Genomic DNA, 25,672 nt, shown 5'->3' with positions numbered 1-25,672 from the left:
CCCTCGTACCAGTTACAATATGGTCCTTGCACTCTGTGAGTGCTGCGGGCCATAATTAAAGCCGCAAGCGGCGTTGTATGGCCCGCAGACGCAACCCGCCTTCCACGCCCAACTCTACGCACTACCGCGGCCCTCTCCGCCCTCACCGCCCACAAATTAAAAGCTAATCAAGGCTGGATTTGCTCATAATGCTAACTATGCTAACTATGCTAATGTGACTAAAAGTCCTAGCATAGCGATCAGCATAATCAACTCTCTCAGAAAAACACATTTCCTAAAATGCTAATTATGCTAACTATGCTAGCTATGCTAATGTGCCTAAATGAGCTAGCATTGCGATTAGCATCATCAACTGACTCAAAAAAACACATTTCCTAAAATGCTAATTATGCTAACTATGCTAGCTATGCTAATGTGGCTAAAAGTGCTAGCATAGCGATCAGCATCATCAACTGACTCAGAAAAAACACATTACCTAAAATGCTAATTATGCTAACTATGCTAACTATGCTAATGTGGCTAAAAGTGCTAGCATAGCAATCAGCATCTTCAACTGACTCAGAAAAACACATTACCTAAAATGCTAATTATGCTAACTATGCTAGCTATGCTAACATAGCTAAAAGTGCTAGCATAGCGATCAGCATTATCAACTGACTCAAAAAAACACATTTCCTAAAATGCTAATTATGCTAACTATGCTAGCTATGCTAATGTGGCTAAAATTGCTAGCATAGCGATCAGCATCATCAACTGACTCAGAAAAACACATTCCTCCATTGGTGAGAGTTATATGTCATAAGTTGCTAAAAAGCCCACTTTTTCCAAAATGGCGGCTTTTCTGTTGATTTTATCTCCATAGCAACCATTTTATGTTTTGATCCCCTCGGGAGGATGAACAGATTGACGTCAGTTTCGGACAAATCGGTAAAAGTAAACTTTTTGTCGTCCTTAGCAACAGTGGTTTTATGCTAACCACGCCCACATTCCTTATATGTCCATATCCAGTGTTTTTCAATGTATTCAGTTTCAGGCATTAATGCATGCATTAAATTTTCACTGTATTGTATTGAAATGCATGGGAGTTATAACAGTGCGCCACTTTGCTAGCTTGCCACGCGCACGCCGTTCAAAATCTACAACTTCTAATTCCAACATTTTTTACACAGTAGCTTGCCATTGATGCCCAAAAAGTTTTGAGACGATCGAAGAAAATTCCAACGACAAGTTTACGTTTGAATCTGGTGGTTAAGGTGTTTTTTATAGAAAATTCAAGATGGCCGCCTTTTCCCGAGGTCAAAGGTCGACGAAACTCCAAAGGTGATTGTAGACTTACGCTAGGGACATGCGAGTCAAATTTCGTGAAAATCGCTCGAAAAAAAGTTCAATTTTCCATATCGTGTAAAAACGCGAAAAACTCAAAATGGCAGATTTTGGCACAAAATGGCCGCCAAACCGTAGGTCGTGTGGCCATCACGTAATGATTTCAAAACTTTCTTTGGATATACCCGACAAAGTTATCTGGGTTTCGTTAGCCGATTCTTAAAAATAAAATCCGAAAAAAATTTTTTTTGCCGAGTCAGCACTTTTTTTTGCGACGGTTTTTTGTTTACCACGGCCACATTCCTTTATCGATTTTGTCGTATGTGACATCGTTTTGTTCAGTGTGGGCCAGGGTATCGCATATTTCAGTTTCAGGCTATTCCGATAAAATATGTGCGAGCTAGCTAAAATGGCGACGGTTGCGAATTCGCCACGCGCACGCGTTTCAAATTCTACAACTTCTAATTCCAACATTTTGTCCACAGTAGCTTGCCATTGATGCCTGAGAAGTTTCAAAAAGATCGATAAAAATCCCTAGGACGAGTTTTCGTTTGTATACGTTACTAAAGGTGCTTTTTTATGAAAATTCAAAATGGCCGCCCCTTCCCAAGGTCAAAGGTCAACGAAACTTCTTTGGTTATTGTAGAATCAGGGTCTTGGCATGTGTGTGCAATTTCGTGACAATCGCATAAACAAAAGTGTCGTTTTCCCATATTGTCAAAAAACACGAAAATCGCCATTTCTCTGAGTTCGCCACAAAATGGCCGCCAAGCTGTAGGTCGTGTGGCCATCCCATAATGATTTCAAATCTTCTTTGGGATATCTCCAACACGCGTGTTTTGGGTTCGTAACTGTATTCCGAAATATTTTTTTTTGGCCCCATAAGCGATTTTCGGCCCATTCATTTTTTTTACGAGAACGCTCGCCGTGATGTCATCGTCGAGGGGGGGTTGACGTTTTCTTTGCCGAAAATTCATTTTCAATTTATCCCAGATGTGTGCCAATTTTGGTGAGTTTTCGGGTATGTGGCGGGGGTCAAATTTGAGCTCAAAGACGCCGTTAGAAACGAGAAGAATAATAATAATTAAAGCCGCAAGCGGCGTTGTATGGCCCGCAGACGCAACCCGCCTTCCACGCCCAACTCTACGTACCACCGCTGACCTCACCGCCCTCACAGCCCGCAAATTAAAAGCTAGTCAAGGCTGGATTTGCTAATTAGGCTAACAATGCTAACTATGCTAATGTGGCTAAAAGTGCTAGCATTGCAATCAGCATCATCAACTGACTCAGAAAAACACATGACCTAAAAAGCTAATTATGCTAACTATGCTAGCTTCGCTAATGTGGCTAAAAGTGCTAGCATAGCGATCAGCATCATCGACTGACTCAGAAAAACACATTACCTAAAATGCAAATTATGCTAACTATGCTAGCTATGCTAATGTGGCTAAAAGAGCTAGCATAGCGATCAGCATCATCAACTGACTCAGAAAAACCCATTCCTCCATTGGTGAGAGCTATATGTCATAAGTTGATAAAAAACCCACTTTTTTTCCAAAATGGCGGCTTTTCTGTTGATTTTATCTCCATAGCAACTATTTTATGTTTTGGTCCCCTCGGGAGGACGAACAGATTGACGTCAGTTTCGGACAAATCAGTAAAAGTAAACTTTTTGTTGTCCTAAGCAACAGTGGTTTTATGCTAACCACGCCCACATTCCTTATATGTCCATATCCAGTGTTTTTCAATGTATTCTGTGTCAGGCATTAATGCATGCATTCAATTTTCGTTGTATTGTATTGAAATGCATGGGAGTTATAACAGTGCGCCACTTTGCTAGCTTGCCACGCGCACGCCGTTTAAAATCTACAACTTCTAATTCCAACATTTTTTCCACAGTAGCTTGCCATTGATGCCCAAAAAGTTTCGAGACAATCGATGAAAATTCCAACGACAAGTTTACGTTTGAATCTGGTGGTAAAGGTGTTTTTTATAGAAAATTCAAGATGGCCGCCTTTTTCCGAGGTCAAAGGTCAACGAAACTCCAAAGGTGATTGTAGACTTACGCTACGGACATGCGCGTCAAATTTCGTGAAAATCGCTCGAAAAAAAGTTCATTTTTCCATATTGTGTAAAATCGCGAAAAACGCAAAATGGCAGATTTTGGCACAAAATGGCCGCCAAACCGTAGATCGTGTCGCCATCACGTAATTATTTCAAAACTTTCTTTGGATATACCCGACAAAGTTATCTGGGTTTCGTTAGCCGATTCTTAAAAATAAAATCCAAATTTTTTTTTTTTAGCCGAGTCAGCACTTTTTTTTGCGATCGTTTTTTGTTTACCACGGCCACATTCCTTTATCGATTTTGTCGTATGTGACATCGTTTTGTTTAGTGTGGGCCAGGGTATCGCATATTTCAGTTTCAGGCTATTCCGATAAAATATGTGCGAGCTAGCTAAAATGGCGACGGTTGCGAATTAGCCACGCGCACGCGTTTCAAATTCTACAACTTCTAATTCCAACATTTTGTCCACAGTAGCTTGCCATTGATGCCCGAGAAGTTTCAAAAAGATCGATAAAAATCCCTAGGACGAGTTTTCGTTTGTATCCATTACTAAAAGTGCTTTTTTATGAAAATTCAAGATGGCTGCCCTTTCCCAAGGTCAAAGGTCAACGAAACTTCTTTGGTTATTGTAGAATCAAGGTCGTGGCATGTGTGTCCGATTTCGTGAAAATCGCTTGAACAAAAGTGTCGTTTTCCCATGTTGTGAAAAAACACGAAAATCGCCATTTCTCTGAGTTCGCCACAAAATGGCCGCCAAGCCGTAGGTCGTGTGGCCATCCCATAATGATTTTATAACTTCTTTGGGATATCTCCAACACGCGTGTTTTGGTTTTGTAACTGTATTTCAAAATATTTTTTTTTGGCCCCATAAGCGATTTTCGGCCCATTCATTTTTTTTACGGGAACGCTCGCCGTGATGTCATTGTCGTGGGGGGGGTGACGTTCTCTTTGCCGAAAATTCATTTTCAATTTATCCCAGGTGTGTTCCAATTTTGGTGAGTTTTCGGGTATGTGGCGGGGGTCAAATTTGAGCTCAAAGGCGCGATAAGAAAGCGGAATAATAATTAAAGCCGCAAGCGGCGTTGTATGGCCCGCAGACGCAACCCGCCTTCCACGCCCAACTCTACGCACTACCGCGGCCCTCTCCGCCCTCACCGCCCACAAATTAAAAGCTAATCAAGGCTGGATTTGCTCATAATGCTAACTATGCTAATGTGACTAAAAGTCCTAGCATAGCGATCAGCATAATCAACTCTCTCAGAAAAACACATTTCCTCAAATGCTAATTATGCTAACTATGCTAGCTATGCTAATGTGCCTAAATGAGCTAGCATTGCGATGACCATCATCAACTGACTCAAAAAAACACATTTCCTAAAATGCTAATTATGCTAACTATGCTAGCTATGCTAATGTGGCTAAAAGTGCTAGCATAGCGATCAGCATCATCAACTGACTCAGAAAAACACATTACCTAAAATGCTAATTATGCTAACTATGCTAACTATGCTAATGTGGCTAAAAGTGCTAGCATAGCGATCAGCATCATCAACTGACTCAAAAAAACACAATACCTGAAATGCTAATTATGCTAACTATGCTAGCTATGCTAATGTGGCTAAAATTGCTAGCATAGCGATCAGCATCATCAACTGACTCAGAAAAACACATTCCTCCATTGGTGAGAGTTATATGTCATAAGTTGCTAAAAAGCCCACTTTTTCCAAAATGGCGGCTTTTCTGTTGATTTTATCTCCATAGCAACCATTTTATGTTTTGGTCCCCTCGGGAGGACGAACAGATTGACGTCAGTTTCGGACAAATCGGTAAAAGTAAACTTTTTGTCGTCCTTAGCAACAGTGGTTTTATGCTAACCACGCCCACATTCCTTATATGTCCATATCCAGTGTTTTTCAATGTATTCAGTTTCAGGCATTAATGCATGCATTCAATTTTCACTGTATTGTATTGAAATGCATGGGAGTTATAACAGTGCGCCACTTTGCTAGCTTGCCACGCGCACGCCGTTCAAAATCTACAACTTCTAATTCCAACATTTTTTCCACAGTAGCTTGCCATTGATGTCCAAAAAGTTTCGAGACGATTGATGAAAATTCCAACGACAAGTTTACGTTTGAATCCGGTGGTAAAGGTGTTTTTTATAGAAAATTCAAGATGGCCGCCTTTTCCCGAGGTCAAAGGTCGACGAAACTCCAAAGGTGATTGTAGACTTACGCTAGGGACATGCGAGTCAAATTTCGTGAAAATCGCTCGAAAAAAAGTTCATTTTTCCATATCGTGTAAAAACGCGAAAAACTCAAAATGGCAGATTTTGGCACAAAATGGCCGCCAAACCGTAGGTCGTGTGGCCATCACGTAATGATTTCAAAACTTTCTTTGGATATACCCGACAAAGTTATCTGGGTTTCGTTAGCCGATTCTTAAAAATAAAATCCGAAAAAATTTTTTTTTGCCGAGTCAGCACTTTTTTTTGCGACGGTTTTTTGTTTACCACGGCCACATTCCTTTATCGATTTTGTCGTATGTGACATCGTTTTGTTCAGTGTGGGCCAGGGTATCGCATATTTCAGTTTCAGGCTATTCCAATAAAATATGTGCGAGCTAGCTAAAATGGCGACGGTTGCGAATTCGCCACGCGCACGCGTTTCAAATTCTACAACTTCTAATTCCAACATTTTGTCCACAGTAGCTTGCCATTGATGCCTGAGAAGTTTCAAAAAGATCGATAAAAATCCCTAGGACGAGTTTTCGTTTGTATCCGTTACTAAAGGTGCTTTTTTATGAAAATTCAAGATGGCCGCCCCTTCCCAAGGTCAAAAGTCAACAAAACTTCTTTGGTAGTTGTAGAATCGTGTTTGTGGCATGTGTATGAAATTTCGTGAAAATCGCTTTAACAAAAGTGTAGTTTTCCCATATCGTCAAAAAACACGAAAATCGCCATTTCTCTGAGTTCGCCACAAAATGGCCGCCAAGCCGTAGGTCGTGTGGGCATCCCATAATGATTTCATAACTTCTTTGGGATATCTCCAACACGCGTGTTTTGGTTTCGTAACTGTATTTCAAAATATTTTTTTTTGGCCCCATAAGCGATTTTCGGCCCATTCATTTTTTTTACGGGATCGCTCGCCGTGATGTCATCGACTTCGGGGGGGTGGCGTTCTCTTTGCCAAAAATTCATTTTCAATTTATCCCAGGTGTGTGCCAATTTTGGTGAGTTTTCGGGTATGTGGCGGGGGTCAAAATTAAGCTCAAAGACGCCGTTATAGGACAAGAAGAATAATAATAATTAAAGCCGCAAGCGGCGTTGTATGGCCCGCAGACGCAACCCGCCTCCACGCCCAACTCTACGCACCACCGCTGACCTCACCGCCCTCACAGCCCACAAATTAAAAGCTAGTCAAGGCTGGATTTGCTAATTATGCTAACAATGCTAACTATGCTAATGTGGCTTAAAGTGCTAGCATTGCGATCAGCATCATCAACTGACTCAGAAAAACACATTATCTAAAATGCTAATTATGCTAACTATGCTAGCTACGCTAATGTGGCTTAAAGTGCTAGCATTGCGATCAGCATCATCAACTGACTCAGAAAAATACATTACCTAAAATGCTAATTATGCTAACTATGCTAGCTATGCTAATGTGGCTAAAAGTGCTAGCATAGCGATCAGCATCATCAACTGACTCAGAAAAACACATTACCTAAAATGCTAATTATCCTAACTATGCTAGTTATACTAACATAGCTAAAAGTGCTAGCATAGCGATCAGCGTCATCAACTGACTCAGAAAAACACATTCCTCCATTGGTGAGAGCTATATGTCATAAGTTGATAAAAAAAACCACTTTTTCCAAAATGGCGGCTTTTCTGTTGATTTTATCTCCATGGCAACCATTTTATGTTTTGGTCCCATCGGGAGGACAAACAGATTGACGTCAGTTTCGGACAAATCGGTAAAAGTAAACTTTTTGTCGTCCTTAGCAACAGTGGTTTTATGCTAACCACGCCCACATTCCTTATATGTCCATGTCCAGTCTTTTTCAATGTATTCTGTTTCAGGCATGAATGCATGCATTCAATTTTCACTGTATTGTATTGAAATGCATGGGAGTTATAACAGTGCGCCACTTTGCTAGCTTGCCACGCACACGCCGCTCAAAATCTACAACTTCTAATTCCAACATTTTTTCCACAGTAGCTTGCCATTGATGCCCAAAAAGTTTCGAGACAATCGATGAAAATTCCAACGACAAGTTTACGTTTGAATCTGGTGGTAAAGGTGTTTTTTATAGAAAATTCAAGATGGCCGCCTTTTCCCGAGGTCAAAGGTCGACGAAACTCCAGAGGTGATTGTAGACTTAGGCTAGGGACATGCGAGTCAAATTTCGTGAAAATCGCTCGAAAAAAGGTTCATTTTTCCATATTGTGTAAAAACGCGAAAAACGCAAAATGGCAGATTTTGGCACAAAATGGCCGCCAAACCGTAGGTCGTGTCGCCATCACGTAATGATTTCAAAACTTTCTTTGGATATACCCGACAAAGTTATCTGGGTTTCGTTAGCTGATTCTTTAAAAAAAAATCCCCAAAAAATTTTTTTTGCCGAGTCAGCACTTTTTTTTGCGATCGTTTTTTGTTTACCACGGCCACATTCCTTTATCGATTTTGTCGTATATGATATTGTTTTGTTCAGAGTGGGTCAGGGAATCGCATATTTCAGTTTCAGGCTATTCCGATAAAATATGTGCGAGCTAGCTAAAATGGCGACGGTTGCGAATTCGCCACGCGCACGCGTTTCAAATTCTACAACTTCTAATTCAAACATTTTGTCCACAGTAGCTTGCCATTGATGCCCGAGAAGTTTCAAAAAGATTGATAAAAATCCCTAGGACGAGTTTTCGTTTGTATCTGTTACTAAAGGTGCTTTTTTTGGAAAATCCAAGATGGCCGCCCCTTGCCAAGGTCAAAGGTCAACGAAACTTCTTTGGCAGTTGTAGAATCGTGTTTTTGGCATGTGTATGCAATTTCGTGAAAATCGCTTGAACAAAAGTGTCGTTTTCCCATATTGTGAAAAAACACGAAATTCGCCATTTCTCTGAGTTCGCCACAAAATGGCCGCCAAGCTGTAGGTCGTGTGGCCATCCCATAATGATTTCAAAACTTCTTTGGGATATCTCCAACACATGTGTTTTGGTTTCGTAACTGTATTTCAAAAAAAATTTTTTTGGCCCCATAAGCGATTTTCGGCCCATTCATTTTTTTTACGGGAACGCTCGCTGTGATGTCATCGACTTCGGGGGGGTGACGTTCTCTTTGCCGAAAATTCATTTTCAATTTATCCCAGATGTGTGCCAATTTTGGTGAGTTTTCGGGTATGTCGCGGGGGTCAAAATTAAGCTCAAAGACGCCGTTAGTGTGCAAGAATAATAATAATTAAAGCCGCAAGCGGCGTTGTATGGCCCGCAGACGCAACCCGCCTTCCACGCCCAACTCTACGCACTACCGCGGCCCTCTCCGCCCTCACCGCCCACAAATTAAAAGCTAATCAAGGCTGGATTTGCTCATAATGCTAACTATGCTAACTATGCTAATGTGACTAAAAGTCCTAGCATAGCGATCAGCATAATCAACTCTCTCAGAAAAACACATTTCCTCAAATGCTAATTATGCTAACTATGCTAGCTATGCTAATGTGCCTAAATGAGCTAGCATTGCGATTAGCATCATCAACTGACTCAAAAAAACACATTTCCTAAAATGCTAATTATGCTAACTATGCTAGCTATGCTAATGTGGCTAAAAGTGCTAGCATAGCGATCAGCATCATCAACTGACTCAGAAAAACACATTACCTAAAATGCTAATTATGCTAACTATGCTAACTATGCAAATGTGGCTAAAAGTGCTAGCATAGCAATCAGCATCTTCAACTGACTCAGAAAAACACATTACCTAAAATGCTAATTATGCTAACTATGCTAGCTATGCTAACATAGCTAAAAGTGCTAGCATAGCGATCAGCATCATCAACTGACTCAAAAAAACACATTTCCTAAAATGCTAATTATGTTAACTATGCTAGCTATGCTAATGTGGCTAAAATTGCTAGCATAGCGATCAGCATCATCAACTGACTCAGAAAAACACATTCCTCCATTGGTGAGAGTTATATGTCATAAGTTGCTAAAAAGCCCACTTTTTCCAAAATGGCGGCTTTTCTGTTGATTTTATCTCCATAGCAACCATTTTATGTTTTGGTCCCCTAGGGAGGACGAACAGATTGACGTCAGTTTCGGACAAATCGGTAAAAGTAAACTTTTTGTCGTCCTTAGCAACAGTGGTTTTATGCTAACCACGCCCACATTCCTTATATGTCCATATCCAGTGTTTTTCAATGTATTCAGTTTCAGGCATTAATGCATGCATTCAATTTTCACTGTATTGTATTGAAATGCATGGGAGTTATAACAGTGCGCCACTTTGCTAGCTTGCCACGCGCACGCCGTTCAAAATCTACAACTTCTAATTCCAACATTTTTTACACAGTAGCTTGCCATTGATGCCCAAAAAGTTTCGAGACGATTGATGAAAATTCCAACGACAAGTTTACGTTTGAATCCGGTGGTAAAGGTGTTTTTTATAGAAAATTCAAGTTGGCCGCCTTTTCCCGAGGTCAAAGGTCGACGAAACTCCAAAGGTGATTGTAGACTTACGCTAGGGACATGCGAGTCAAATTTCGTGAAAATCGCTCGAAAAAAAGTTCATTTTTCCATATCGTGTAAAAACGCGAAAAACTCAAAATGGCAGATTTTGGCACAAAATGGCCGCCAAACCGTAGGTCGTGTGGCCATCACGTAATGATTTCAAAACTTTCTTTGGATATACCCGACAAAGTCATCTGGGTTTCGTTAGCCGATTCTTAAAAATAAAATCCGAAAAAAAATTTTTTTGCCGAGTCAGCACTTTTTTTTGCGACGGTTTTTTGTTTACCACGGCCACATTCCTTTATCGATTTTGTCGTATGTGACATCGTTTTGTTCAGTGTGGGCCAGGGTATCGCATATTTCCGTTTCAGGCTATTCCGATAAAATATGTGCGAGCTAGCTAAAATGGCGACGGTTGCGAATTCGCCACGCGCACGCGTTTCAAATTCTACAACTTCTAATTCCAACATTTTGTCCACAGTAGCTTGCCATTGATGCCTGAGAAGTTTCAAAAAGATCGATAAAAATCCCTAGGACGAGTTTTCGTTTGTATACGTTACTAAAGGTGCTTTTTTATGAAAATTCAAGATGGCCGCCCCTTCCCAAGGTCAAAAGTCAACAAAACTTCTTTGGTAGTTGTAGAATCGTGTTTGTGGCATGTGTATGAAATTTCGTGAAAATCGCTTTAACAAAAGTGTAGTTTTCCCATATCGTCAAAAAACACGAAAATCGCCATTTCTCTGAGTTCGCCACAAAATGGCCGCCAAGCCGTAGGTCGTGTGGGCATCCCATAATGATTTCATAACTTCTTTGGGATATCTCCAACACGCGTGTTTTGGTTTCGTAACTGTATTTCAAAATTTTTTTTTTTGGCCCCATAAGCGATTTTCGGCCCATTCATTTTTTTTACGGGATCGCTCGCCGTGATGTCATCGACTTCGGGGGGGTGGCGTTCTCTTTGCCAAAAATTCATTTTCAATTTATCCCAGGTGTGTGCCAATTTTGGTGAGTTTTCGGGTATGTGGCGGGGGTCAAAATTAAGCTCAAAGACGCCGTTATAGGACAAGAAGAATAATAATTAAAGCCGCAAGCGGCGTTGTGTGGCCCGCAGACGCAACCCGCCTTCCACGCCCAACTCTACGCACCACCGCCCTCACCGCCCTCACTGCCCACTTTTGATAATGGCTAGTCAAAACGGCATATGCTAATTATGCTAACTATGCTAGCTATGCTAATTTGGCTAAAAGTGCTAGCATTGCGATCAGCATCATCAACTGACTCAGAAAAACACATTACTTAAAATGCTAATTATGCTAACTATGCTAGCTATGCTAATGTGGCTAAAAGTGCTAGCATTGTGATCAGCACCATCAACTGACTCAGAAAAACACATTACCTAAAATGCTAATTATGCTAACTATGCTAGCTATGCTAATGTGGCTAAAAGTGCTAGCATAGCGATCAGCATCATTAACTGACTCAGAAAAACACATTACCTGAAATGCTAATTATGCTAACTATGCTAGCTATGCTAACATAGCTAAAAGTGCTAGCATAGCGATCAGCATCATCAACTGACTCAGAAAAACACATTCCTCCATTGATGAGAGCTATATGTCATATGTTGGTAAAAAAAAAAACCTTTTTCCAAAATGGCGGCTTTTTTGTTAATTTTATCTCCATAGCAACCATTTTATGTTTTGGTCCCCTCGAGAGGACGAACAGATTGACGTCAGTTTCGGACAAATCGGTAAAAGTAAACTTTTTGTCGTCCTTAGCAACAGTGGTTTTATGCTAACCACGCCCACATTCCTTATATGTCCATATCCAGTGTTTTTCAATGTATTCAGTTTCAGGCATTAATGCATGCATTCAATTTTCACTGTATTGTATTGAAATGCATGGGAGTTATAACAGTGCGCCACTTTGCTAGCTTGCCACGCGCACGCCGTTCAAAATCTACAACTTCTAATTCCAACATTTTTTACACAGTAGCTTGCCATTGATGCCCAAAAAGTTTCGAGACGATTGATGAAAATTCCAACGACAAGTTTACGTTTGAATCCGGTGGTAAAGGTGTTTTTTATAGAAAATTCAAGTTGGCCGCCTTTTCCCGAGGTCAAAGGTCGACGAAACTCCAAAGGTGATTGTAGACTTACGCTAGGGACATGCGAGTCAAATTTCGTGAAAATCGCTCGAAAAAAAGTTCATTTTTCCATATCGTGTAAAAACGCGAAAAACTCAAAATGGCAGATTTTGGCACAAAATGGCCGCCAAACCGTAGGTCGTGTGGCCATCACGTAATGATTTCAAAACTTTCTTTGGATATACCCGACAAAGTCATCTGGGTTTCGTTAGCCGATTCTTAAAAATAAAATCCGAAAAAAAAATTTTTTGCCGAGTCAGCACTTTTTTTTGCGACGGTTTTTTGTTTACCACGGCCACATTCCTTTATCGATTTTGTCGTATGTGACATCGTTTTGTTCAGTGTGGGCCAGGGTATCGCATATTTCCGTTTCAGGCTATTCCGATAAAATATGTGCGAGCTAGCTAAAATGGCGACGGTTGCGAATTCGCCACGCGCACGCGTTTCAAATTCTACAACTTCTAATTCCAACATTTTGTCCACAGTAGCTTGCCATTGATGCCTGAGAAGTTTCAAAAAGATCGATAAAAATCCCTAGGACGAGTTTTCGTTTGTATACGTTACTAAAGGTGCTTTTTTATGAAAATTCAAGATGGCCGCCCCTTGCCAAGGTCAAAGGTCAACAAAACTTCTTTGGTAGTTGTAGAATCGTGTTTGTGGCATGTGTGTGCAATTTCGTGAAAATCGCTTGAACAAAAGTGTCGTTTTCCCATATTGTCAAAAAACACGAAAATCGCCATTTCTCTGAGTTCGCCACAAAATGGCCGCCAAGCCGTAGGTCGTGTGGCCATCCCATAATGATTTCAGAACTTCTTTGGGATATCTCCAACACGCGTGTTTTGGTTTCGTTGCTCTAATTTGAAATATTTTTTTTTGGCCCCATAAGCGATTTTCGGCCCATTCATTTTTTTTACGGGAACGCTCGCTGTGATGTCATCGACTTCGGGGGGGTGACGTTCTCTTTGCCGAAAATTCATTTTCAATTTATCCCAGATGTGTGCCAATTTTGGTGAGTTTTCGGGTATGTGGCGGGGGTCAAAATTAAGCTCAAAGACGCCGTTAGTGTGCAAGAAGAATAATAATAATAATTAAAGCCGCAAGCGGCGTTGTATGGCCCGCAGACGCAACCCGCCTTCCACGCCATACTCTACTCACAAACGCCGACCTCACCACCCTCACAGCCCACAAATTAAAAGCTAGTCGAGGCTGCATTTCCTAATTCTGCTAACTATGCTAATTATGCTAACTATGCTAATTTGGCTAAAAGTGCTAGCGTAGCGATCAGCATCATCAACCGACACAGAAAAACACATCACCTAAAATGCTAATTATGCTAACTATGCTAGCAATGCTAATGTGGCTAAAAGTGCTAGCATAGCGATCAGCATCATCAACTGACTCAGAAAAACACATTACCTAAAATGCTAATTATGCTAACTATGCTAGCTATGCTAATGTGGCTAAAAGTGCTAGCATAGCGATCAGCATCATTAACTGAATCAGAAAAACACATTACCTAAAATGCTAATTATGCTAACTATGCTAGCTATGCTAATGTGGCTAAAAGTGCTAGCATAGCGATCAGCATCATCAACTGACTCAGAAAAACACATTACCTAAAATGCTAATTATGCTAACTATGCTAGTAATGCTAATATAGCTAAAATTGCTAGCATAGCGATCTGCATCTTCAACTGACTCAGAAAAACACATTCCTCCATTGGTGAGAGCTACATGTCATAAGTTGATAAAAAACCTACTTTTTCCAAAATGGCGGCTTTTCTGTTCATTTTTTCTCCATAGCAACCATTTTATGTTTTTGTCCCCTTGGGAGGACGAACAGATTGACGTCAGTTTCGGACAAATCGGTAAAGGTAAACTTTTTGTTGTCCTTAGCAACAGTGGTTTTATGCTAACCACGCCCACATTCCTTATATGTCCATATCCAGTGTTTTTCAATGTATTCTGTTTCAGGCATTAATGCATGCATTCAATTTTCACTGTATTGTATTGAAATACATGGGAGTTATAACAGTGCGCCACTTTGCTAGCATGCCACGCGCACGCCGTTCAAAATCTACAACTAATGTAATCTAATTCAAACATTTTTTCCACAGTAGCTTGCCATTGATGTCAAAAAAGTTTCGAGACAATCGATGAAAATTCCAACGACAAGTTTACGTTTGAATCTGGTGGTAAAGGTGTTTTTTATATAAAATTCAAGATGGCCGCCTTTTCCCGAGGTCAAAGGTCGACGAAACTCCAAAGGTGATTGTAGACTTACGCTAAGGACATGCGAGTCAAATTTCGTCAAAATCGCTCGAAAAAAAGTTCATTTTTCCATATTGTGTAAAATCGCGAAAAACTCTAAATGGCAGATTTTGGCACAAAATGGCCGCCAAACCGTAGGTCGTGTCGCCATCACGTAATGATTTCAAAACTTTATTTGGATATACCCGACAAAGTTATCTGGGTTTCGTTAGCCGATTCTTAAAAATAAAATCCGATTTTTTTTTTTTTTGCCGAGTCAGCACTTTTTTTTGCGATCGTTTTTTGTTTACCACGGCCACATTCCTTTATTGATTTTGTCGTATGTGATATCGTTTTGTTCAGTGTGGGCCAGGGAATCGCATATTTCAGTTTCAGGCTATTCCGATAAAATATGTGCGAGCTAGCTAAAACGGCGACGGTTGCGAATTCGCCACGCGGACGCGTTTCAAATTCTACAACTTCTAATTCCAACATTTTGTCCACAATTGATTGCCATTGATGCCCGAGAAGTTTGAAAAAGATCGAAAAAAATCCCTAAGACGAGTTTTCGTTTGTATCCGTTACTAAAGGTGCTTTTTTATGAAAATTCAAGATGGCCGCCCCTTGCCAAGGTCAAAGGTCAACAAAACTTCTTTGGCAGTTGTAGAATCGTGCTAGTGGCATGTGTGTGCAATTTCGTGAAAATCGCTCAAACAAAAGTATCGTTTTCCCATATTGTCAAAAAACACGAAAATCGCCATTTCTCTGTGTTTGCCACAAAATGGCCGCCAAGCCGTAGGTGGTGTGGCCATCCCATAATGATTTCATAACTTCTTTGGGATATCTCCAACACACGTGTTTTGGTTTCGTAACTGTATTTCGAAATATTTTTTTTTGGCTCCATAAGCGATTTTCGGCCCATTCATTTTTTTTACGGGAACGCTCGCCGTGATGTCATCATCGTGGGGGGGGTGATGTTGTCTTTGCCGAAAATTCATTTTCAATTTATCCCAGATGTGTGCCAATTTTGGTGAGTTTTCGGGTATGTGGCGGGGGTCAAATTTGAGCTCAAAGACGCCGTTAGAAACAATAATAATAATTAAAGCCGCAAGCGGCGTTGTATGGCCCGCAGACGCAACCCGCCTTCCACGCCCAACTCTACGCACTACCGCGGCCCTCTCCGCCCTCACCGCCCACAAATTAAAAGCTAATCAAGGCTGGATTTGCTCATAATGCTAACTATGCTAACTATGCTAATGTGACTAAAAGTCCTAGCATAGCGATCAGCATAATCAACTCTCTCAGAAAAACACATTTCCTAAAATGCTAATTATGCTAACCATGCTAGCTATGCTAATGTGCCTAAATGAGCTAGCATTGCGATTAGCATCATCAACTGACTCAAAAAAACACATTTCCTAAAATGCTAATTATGCTAACTATGCTAGCTATGCTAATGTGGCTAAAAGTGCTAGCATAGCGATCAGCATCATCAACTGACTCAGAAAAACACATTACCTAAAATGCTAATTATGCTAACTATGCTAACTATGCTAATGTGGCTAAAAGTGCTAGCATAGCAATCAGCATCTTCAACTGACTCAGAAAAACACATTACCTAAAATGCTAATTATGCTAACTATGCTAGCTATGCTAATGTGGCTAAAATTGCTAGCATAGCGATCAGCATCATCAACTGACTCAGAAAAACACATTCCTCCATTGGTGAGAGTTATATGTCATAAGTTGCTAAAAAGCCCACTTTTTCCAAAATGGCGGCTTTTCTGTTGATTTTATCTCCATAGCAACCATTTTATGTTTTGGTCCCCTCGGGAGGACGAACAGATTGACGTCAGTTTCGGAATAATCGGTAAAAGTAAACTTTTTGTCGTCCTTAGCAACAGTGGTTTTATGCTAACCACGCCCACATTCCTTATATGTCCATATCCAGTGTTTTTCAATGTATTCAGTTTCAGGCATGAATGCATGCATTCAATTTTCACTGTATTGTATTGAAATGCATGGGAGTTATAACAGTGCGCCACTTTGCTAGCTTGCCACGCGCACGCCGTTCAAAATCTACAACTTCTAATTCCAACATTTTTTACACAGTAGCTTGCCATTGATGCCCAAAAAGTTTTGAGACGATCGAAGAAAATTCCAACGACAAGTTTACGTTTGAATCTGGTGGTTAAGGTGTTTTTTATAGAAAATTCAAGATGGCCGCCTTTTCCCGAGGTCAAAGGTCGACGAAACTCCAAAGGTGATTGTAGACTTACGCTAGGGACATGCGAGTCAAATTTCGTGAAAATCGCTCGAAAAAAAGTTCATTTTTCCATATCGTGTAAAAACGCGAAAAACTCAAAATGGCAAATTTTGGCACAAAATGGCCGCCAAACCGTAGGTCGTGTCGCCATCACGTAATGATTTCAAAACTTTCTTTGGATATACCCGACAAAGTTATCTGAGTTTCGTTAGCCGATTCTTAAAAATAAAATCCGAAAAATTTTTTTTTAGCTGAGTCAGCACTTTTTTTTGCGACGGTTTTTTGTTTACCACGGCCACATTCCTTTATCGATTTTGTCGTGCGTGACATCGTTTTGTTCAGTGTGGGCCAGGGTATCGCATATTTCAGTTTCAGGCTATTCCGATAAAATATGTGCGAGCTAGCTAAAATGGCGACGGTTGCGAATTCGCCACGCGCACGCGTTTCAAATTCTACAACTTCTAATTCCAACATTTTGTCCACAGTAGCTTGGCATTGATGCCCGAGAAGTTTCAAAAAGATCGATAAAAATCCCTAGGACGAGTTTTCGTTTGTATCCGTCAATAAAGGTGCTTTTTTATGAAAATTCAAGATGGCCGCCCCTTCCCAAGGTCAAAGGTCAACAAAACTTCTTTGGTAGTTGTAGAATCGTGTTTGTGGCATGTGTATGAAATTTCGTGAAAATCGCTTGAACAAAAGTGTAGTTTTCCCATATTGTCAAAAAACACGAAAATCGCCATTTCTCTGAGTTCGCCACAAAATGGCCACCAAGCCGTAGGTCGTGTGGCCATCCCATAATGATTTCATAACTTCTTTGGGATATCTCCAACACGCGTGTTTTGGTTTCGTAACTGTATTCCAAAATATATTTTTTTGGCCCCATAAGCGATTTTCGGCCCATTCATTTTTTTTACGAGAACGCTCGCCGTGATGTCATCGTCGTGGGGGGGTTGACGTTTTCTTTGCCGAAAATTCATTTTCAATTTATCCCAGATGTGTGCCAATTTTGGTGAGTTTTCGGGTATGTGGCGGGGGTCAAATTTGAGCTCAAAGGCGCGATAAGAAAGCGGAATAATAATAATGAAACAAAGCAGAAACAATATAGAAGTTTTTGCGGTTAGGATTTCCTATGTATTTCAATGCGGCCTGTCTTTTACTATAGGCTGGGCATGTCTTTTTGGCTTTAAACCCGTCTTTTGAGGGCTTTTTGGGGCTTTTTTGTGTTTTTGTCGTCATTTTTGCGACTACAATTTTGACGTTTGTGCGTTGGTATTGTGCGTGTGTGTGTGTATTTTTGTTGCGTTACACAATTGTCGTGTCGTTGTGTGCTTTGGGCGACTTTTGACCCCATTTTTTGGCGTTTTGACGTGTTTTTTGACGTTTTGGACCTTTTTGAGTGTTCGATCCTCGTAGCAGTTACAATATGGTCCTTGCACTCTGTGAGTGCTGCGGGCCATAATAATAATAATAATAATGAAACGAAGCAGAAACAATATAGAAGTTTTTGCAGTCAGGTGGCCTATGTATTTCAATGCGGCCTGTCTTTTACTATAGGCTGGGCATGTCTGTTTGGCTTTAAACCCGGCTTTTGAGGGCTTTTTGGGGCTTTTTTGTATTTTTGTCGTTGTTTTTGCGACTACAATTTTAACGTTTGTGCGATGGTGTTGTGCGTGTGTGTGTGTATTTTTTTTGCGTTACACAATTGTTGTGTCGTTTTGTGCTTTGGGCGACTTTTGACCCCATTTTTTTGCGTTTTGACGCGTTTTTTTGACGTTTTGGACTTTTTGAGTGTTCGACCCTCGTACCAGTTACAATATGGTCCTTGCAGTCTATGACTGCTGCGGGCCATAATAATAATAATGAAACGAAGCAGAAACAATATAGAAGTTTTTGCGGTTAGGATTTCCCATGTATTTCAATGCGGCCTGTCTTTTACTATAGGCTGGGCATGTCTTTTTGGCTTTAAACCCGTCTTTTGAGGGCTTTTTTGGGCATTTTTGTGTTTTTGTCGTCATTTTTGCGACTACAATTTTTACGTTTTTGCGTTGGTGTTGTGCGTGTGTGTGTGTATTTTTGTTGCGTTACACAATTGTCGTGTCGTTGTGTGCTTTGGGCGACTTTTGACCCCATTTTTAGGCGTTTTGACGCGTTTTTTTGACGTTTTGGACTTTTTGAGTGTTCGACCCTCGTACCAGTTACAATATGGTCCTTGCACTCTGTGAGTGCTGCGGGCCATAATTAAAGCCGCAAGCGGCGTTGTATGGCCCGCAGACGCAACCCGCCTTCCACGCCCAACTCTACGTACCACCGCTGACCTCACCGCCCTCACAGCCCGCAAATTAAAAGCTAGTCAAGGCTGGATTTGCTAATTAGGCTAACAATGCTAACTATGCTAATGTGGCTAAAAGTGCTAGCATTGCAATCAGTATAATCAACTGACTCAGAAAAACACATTACGTAAAATGCTAATTATGCTAACTATGCTAGCTATGCCAATGTGGCTAATAGTGCTAGCATAGGGATCAGCATCATCAACTGACTCAGAAAAACACATTACATAAAATGCTAAATATGCTAACTATGCTAGCTATGCTAATGTGGCTAAAAGTGCTAGCATAGCGATCAGCATCATCAACTGACTCAGAAAAACACATCACCTAAAATGCTAATTATGCTAACTATGCTAGCTATGCTAATGTGGCTAAAAGTGCTAGCATAGCGATCAGCATCATCAACTGACTCAGAAAAACACATTCCTCCACTGGTGAGAGCTATAACCCATAAGTTGATAAAAAACCCACTTTTTCCAAAATGGCGGCTTTTTTGTTTATTTTATCTCCATAGCAACCATTTTATGTTTTGGTCCCCTTGAGAAGACGAACAGATTGAAGTCAGTTTTTGGACAAATCGGTAAAAGTAAACTTTTTGTCGTCCTTAGCAACAGTGGTTTTATGCTAACCACGCCCACATTCCTTATATGTCCATTTCCAGTCTTTTTCAATGTATTCAGTTTCAGGCATGAATGTATGCATTCAATTTTCACTGTATTGTATTGAAATGCATGGGAGTTATAACAGTGCGCCACTTTGCTAGCTTGCCACGCGCACGCCGTTCAAAATCTACAACTTCTAATTCCAACATTTTTTCCACAGTAGCTTGCCATTGATGCCCAAAAAGTTTCGAGACGATCGATAAAAATTCCAACGACAAGTTTACGTTTGAATCCAGTGGCAAAGGTATTTTTTATAGAAAATTCAAGATGGCCGCCTTTTCCCGAGGTCAAAGGTCGACGAAACTCCAGAGGTAATTGTGGACTTATGCTACGGACATGCGAGTCAAATTTCGTGAAAATCGCTCAAAAAAAAGTTCCTTTTTCCATATTGTGTAAAAACGCGAAAAACTCAAAATGGCCGATTTTGGCACAAAATGGCCGCCAAACGGTAGGTCGTGTCGCCATCACGTAATGATTTCAAAACTTTGTTTGGATTTACCCGACAAAGGTATCTGGGTTTCGTTAGTCGATTCTTTAAAAAAAAAATCCGAATTTTTTTTTTTTGCCGAGTCAGCACTTTTTTTTGCGATCGTTTTTTGATTACCACGGCCACATTCCTTTATCGATTTTGTTGTATGTGACATCGTTTTGTTCAGTGTGGGCCAGGGTATCGCATATTTCAGTTTCAGGCTATTCCGATAAAATATGTGCGAGCTAGCTAAAATGGCGACGGTTGCGAATTCGCCACGCGCACGCATTTCAAATTCTACAACTTCTAATTCCAACATTTTGTCCACAGTAGCTTGCCATTGATGCCCGTGAAGTTTCAAAAAGATCGATAAAAATCCCTAGGACGAGTTTTCGTTTGTATCCGTTACTAAAGGTGCTTTTTTTTGAAAGTTCAAGATGGCCGCCCCTTCCCAAGGTCAAAGGTCAACAAAAATTCTTTGGTAGTTGTAGAATCGTGTTTGTGGCATGTGTATGAAATTTCGTGAAAATCGCTTGAACAAAAGTGTCATTTTCCCCTATTGTCAAAAAACACGAAAATCGCCATTTCTCTGAGTTCGCCACAAAATGGCCGCCAAGCCGCAGGTCGTGTGGCCATCCCATAATAATTTCATAACTTCTTTGGGATATCTCCAACACGCCTTTTTTGGTTTTGTAACTGTATTTTTAAATATTTTTTTTTGGCCCCATAAGCGATTTTCGGCCCATTCATTTTTTTGACGGGATTGCTCGCCGTGATGTCATCATCGTGGGGGGGGTGACGTTTTCTTTGCCGAAAATTCATTTTCAATTTATCCTAGGTGTGTGCCAATTTTGGTGAGTTTTCGGGTATGTGGTGGGGGTCAAATTTTGGCTCAAAGTGGAAGAAAGAAAGAAGAAGAATAATTAAAGCCGCAAGCGGCGTTGTATGGCCCGCAGACGCAACCCGCCTCCACGCCCAACTCTACGCACCACCGCTGACCTCACCGCCCTCACAGCCCGCAAATTAAAAGCTAGTCAAGGCTGGATTTGCTAATTATGCTAACTATGCTAACTATGCTAATGTGGCTAAAAGTGCTAGCATAGCGATCAGCATCATCAACCGACACAGAAAAACACATCACCTAAAATGCTAATTATGCTAACTATGCTAGCAATGCTAATGTGGCTAAAAGTGCTAGCATAGCGATCAGCATCATCAACTGACTCAGAAAAACACATTACCTAAAATGCTAATTATGCTAACTATGCTAGCTATGCTAATGTGGCTAAAAGTGCTAGCATAGCGATCAGCATCATTAACTGAATCAGAAAAACACATTACCTAAAATGCTAATTATGCTAACTATGCTAGCTATGCTAATGTGGCTAAAAGTGCTAGCATAGCGATCAGCATCATCAACTGACTCAGAAAAACACATTACCTAAAATGCTAATTATGCTAACTATGCTAGTAATGCTAATATAGCTAAAATTGCTAGCATAGCGATCTGCATCATCAACTGACTCAGAAAAACACATTCCTCCATTGGTGAGAGCTACATGTCACAAGTTGATAAAAAACCTACTTTTTCCAAAATGGCGGCTTTTCTGTTGATTTTTTCTCCATAGCAACCATTTTATGTTTTGGTACCCTCGGGAGGACGAACAGATTGACGTCAGTTTCGGAATAATAGGTAAAAGTAAAGTTTTTGTTGTCCTTAGCAACAGTGGTTTTATGCTAACCACGCCCAAATTCCTTATATGTCCATATCCAGTGTTTTTCAATGTATGCAGTTTCAGGCATTATTGCATGCATTCAAATTTCACAATAGTCCATTGAAAAACATAGGAGTTATAACAGTGCGCCACTTTGCTAGCTCGCCACGCGCACGCCGTTTAAAATCTACAACTTCTAATTCCAACATTTTTTCCACAGTAGCTTGCCATTGATGCCCAAAAAGTTTCGAGACGATCGCTGAAAATTCCAACGACAAGTTTACGTTTGAATCTGGTGGTAAAGATGTTTTTTATAGAAAATTCAAGATGGCCGCCTTTTCCCGAGGTCAAAGGTCAACGAAACTCCAGAGGTGAATGTAGACTTACGCTAGGGACATGCGCGTCAAATTTCGTGAAAATCGCTCGAAAAAAAGTTCATTTTTCTATATTGTGTAAAAACGCGAAAAACTCAAAATGGCAGATTTTGGCACAAAATGGCCGCCAAACCGTAGGTCGTGTCGCCATAACGTAATGATTTCAAAACTTTCTTTGGATATACCCGACAAAGTTATCTGGGTTTCGTTAGCCGATTCTTAAAAATAAAATCCGAAAAAATTGTTTTTTGCCGAGTCAGCACTTTTTTTTGCGATCGTTTTTTGTTTACCACGGCCACATTCCTTTATCGATTTTGTCGTATGTGACATCGTTTTGTTCAGTGTGGGCCAGGGTATCGCATATTTCAGTTTAAGGCTATTTCGATAAAATATTTGCGAGCTAGCTAAAATGGCGACGGTTGCGAATTCGCCACGCGCACGCGTTTCAAATTCTACAACTTCTAATTCCAACATTTTGTCCACAGTAGCTTGCCATTGATGCCCGAGAAGTTTCAAAAAGATCGATAAAAATCCCTAGGACGAGTTTTCGTTTGTATCCGTTACTAAAGGTGCTTTTTTATGAAAATTCAAGATGGCCGCCCTTTGCCAAGGTCAAAGGTCAACAAAACTTCTTTGGTAGTTGTAGAATCGTGTTTGTGGCATGTGTGTGCAATTTCGTGAAAATCGCTTAAACAAAAGTATCGTTTTCCCATATTGTCAAAAAACACGAAAATCGCCATTTCTCTGAGTTCGCCACAAAATGGCCGCCAAGCCGTAAGTCGTGTGGCCATCCCATAATGATTTCATAACTTCTTTGGGATATCTCCAACACGCGTGTTTTGGTTTTGTAACTGTATTTCAAAATTTTTTTTTTTGGCCCCATAAGCGATTTTCGGCCCATTCATTTTTTTCACGGGAACGCTTGCCGTGATGTCATCGACCTCGGGGGGGTGACGTTCTTTTTGCCGAAAATTCATTTTCAATTTATCCTAGGTGTGTGCCAATTTTGGTGAGTTTTCGGGTATGTGGCGGGGGTCAAATTTGAGCTCAAAGTGGAAGAAAGAAAGTAGAAGAAAAATAATAATAAGCAACGCAAGCGGCGTTGTATGGCCCGCAGACGCAACCCGCCTTCCACGCCCAATTCTACGCAACACCGCGGCCCTCTCCGCCCTCACCGCCCACAAATTAAAAGCTAGTCAAGGCTGGATTTGCTAATAATGCTAACTATGCTAACTATGCTAATGTGACTAAAAGTCCTAGCATAGCGATTAGCATAATCAACTCTCTCAGAAAAACACATTACCTAAAATGCTAATTATGCTAACTATGCTAGCTATGCTAATGTGGCTAAAAGTGCTAGCATTACAATCAGCATCATCAACTGACTCAGAAAAACACATTACCTAAAATGCTAATTTATGCTAACTATGCTAGCTATCCTAACATTGCTAAAATTGCTAACATTGCGATCAGCATCATCAACTGACTCAGAAAAACACATTTCCTAAAATGCTAGTTATGCTAACTATGCTAGCTATGCTAATGTGGCTAAAAGTGCTAGCATAGCGATCAGCATCATCAACTGACTCAGAAAAACACATTACCTAAAATGCTAATTATGCTAACTATGCTAGTTATGCTAACATAGCTAAAAGTGCTAGCATAGCGATCAGCATCATCAACTGACTCAGAAAAACACATTCCTCCATTGGTGAGAGTTATATGTCATAAGTTGCTAAAAAACCCACTTTTTCCAAAATGGCGGCTTTTCTGTTGATTTTATCTCCATAGCAACCATTTTATGTTTTGGTCCCCTCGGGAGGACGAACAGATTGACGTCAGTTTCGGACAAATCGGTAAAAGTAAACTTTTTGTCGTCCTTAGCAACAGTGGTTTTATGCTAACCACGCCCACATTCCTTATATGTCCATATCCAGTGTTTTTCAATGTAATCTGTTTCAGGTATGAATGCATGCATTCAATTTTCACGCTATTGTATTGAAATGCATGGGAGTTATAACAGTGCGCCACTTTGCTAGCATGCCACGCACACGCCGTTCAAAATCTACAACTTCTAATTCCAACATTTTTTCCACAGTGGCTTGCCATTGATGCCTAAAAAGTTTCGAGATGATTGATGAAAATTCCAACGACAAGTTTAAGTTTGAATCCGGTGGTAAAGGTGTTTTTTATAGAAAATTCAAGATGGCCGCCTTTTCCCGAGGTCAAAGGTCAACGAAACTCCAGAGGTGAATGTAGACTTACGCTAGGGACATGCGCGTCAAATTTCGTGAAAATCGCTCGAAAAAAAGTTCATTTTTCTATATTGTGTAAAAACGCGAAAAACTCAAAATGGCAGATTTTGGCACAAAATGGCCGCCAAACCGTAGGTCGTGTCGCCATAACGTAATGATTTCAAAACTTTCTTTGGATATACCCGACAAAGTTATCTGGGTTTCGTTAGCCGATTCTTAAAAATAAAATCCGAAAAAATTGTTTTTTGCCGAGTCAGCACTTTTTTTTGCGATCGTTTTTTGTTTACCACGGCCACATTCCTTTATCGATTTTGTCGTATGTGACATCGTTTTGTTCAGTGTGGGCCAGGGTATCGCATATTTCAGTTTAAGGCTATTTCGATAAAATATTTGCGAGCTAGCTAAAATGGCGACGGTTGCGAATTCGCCACGCGCACGCGTTTCAAATTCTACAACTTCTAATTCCAACATTTTGTCCACAGTAGCTTGCCATTGATGCCCGAGAAGTTTCAAAAAGATCGATAAAAATCCCTAGGACGAGTTTTCGTTTGTATCCGTTACTAAAGGTGCTTTTTTATGAAAATTCAAGATGGCCGCCCTTTGCCAAGGTCAAAGGTCAACAAAACTTCTTTGGTAGTTGTAGAATCGTGTTTGTGGCATGTGTGTGCAATTTCGTGAAAATCGCTTAAACAAAAGTATCGTTTTCCCATATTGTCAAAAAACACGAAAATCGCCATTTCTCTGAGTTCGCCACAAAATGGCCGCCAAGCCGTAAGTCGTGTGGCCATCCCATAATGATTTCATAACTTCTTTGGGATATCTCCAACACGCGTGTTTTGGTTTTGTAACTGTATTTCAAAATTTTTTTTTTTGGCCCCATAAGCGATTTTCGGCCCATTCATTTTTTTCACGGGAACGCTTGCCGTGATGTCATCGACCTCGGGGGGGTGACGTTCTTTTTGCCGAAAATTCATTTTCAATTTATCCTAGGTGTGTGCCAATTTTGGTGAGTTTTCGGGTATGTGGCGGGGGTCAAATTTGAGCTCAAAGTGGAAGAAAGAAAGTAGAAGAAAAATAATAATAAGCAA

Source organism: Oryzias latipes, chromosome 13, assembly GCF_053564925.1.
Source record: "Oryzias latipes strain Hd-rR chromosome 13, Olatipes_Hd-rR_3.1".
NCBI classification, from domain to species: domain Eukaryota; kingdom Metazoa; phylum Chordata; class Actinopteri; order Beloniformes; family Adrianichthyidae; genus Oryzias; species Oryzias latipes.
The sequence above is the reverse complement of the archived record's forward strand: the minus strand, read 5'-3'. Positions refer to the sequence as shown.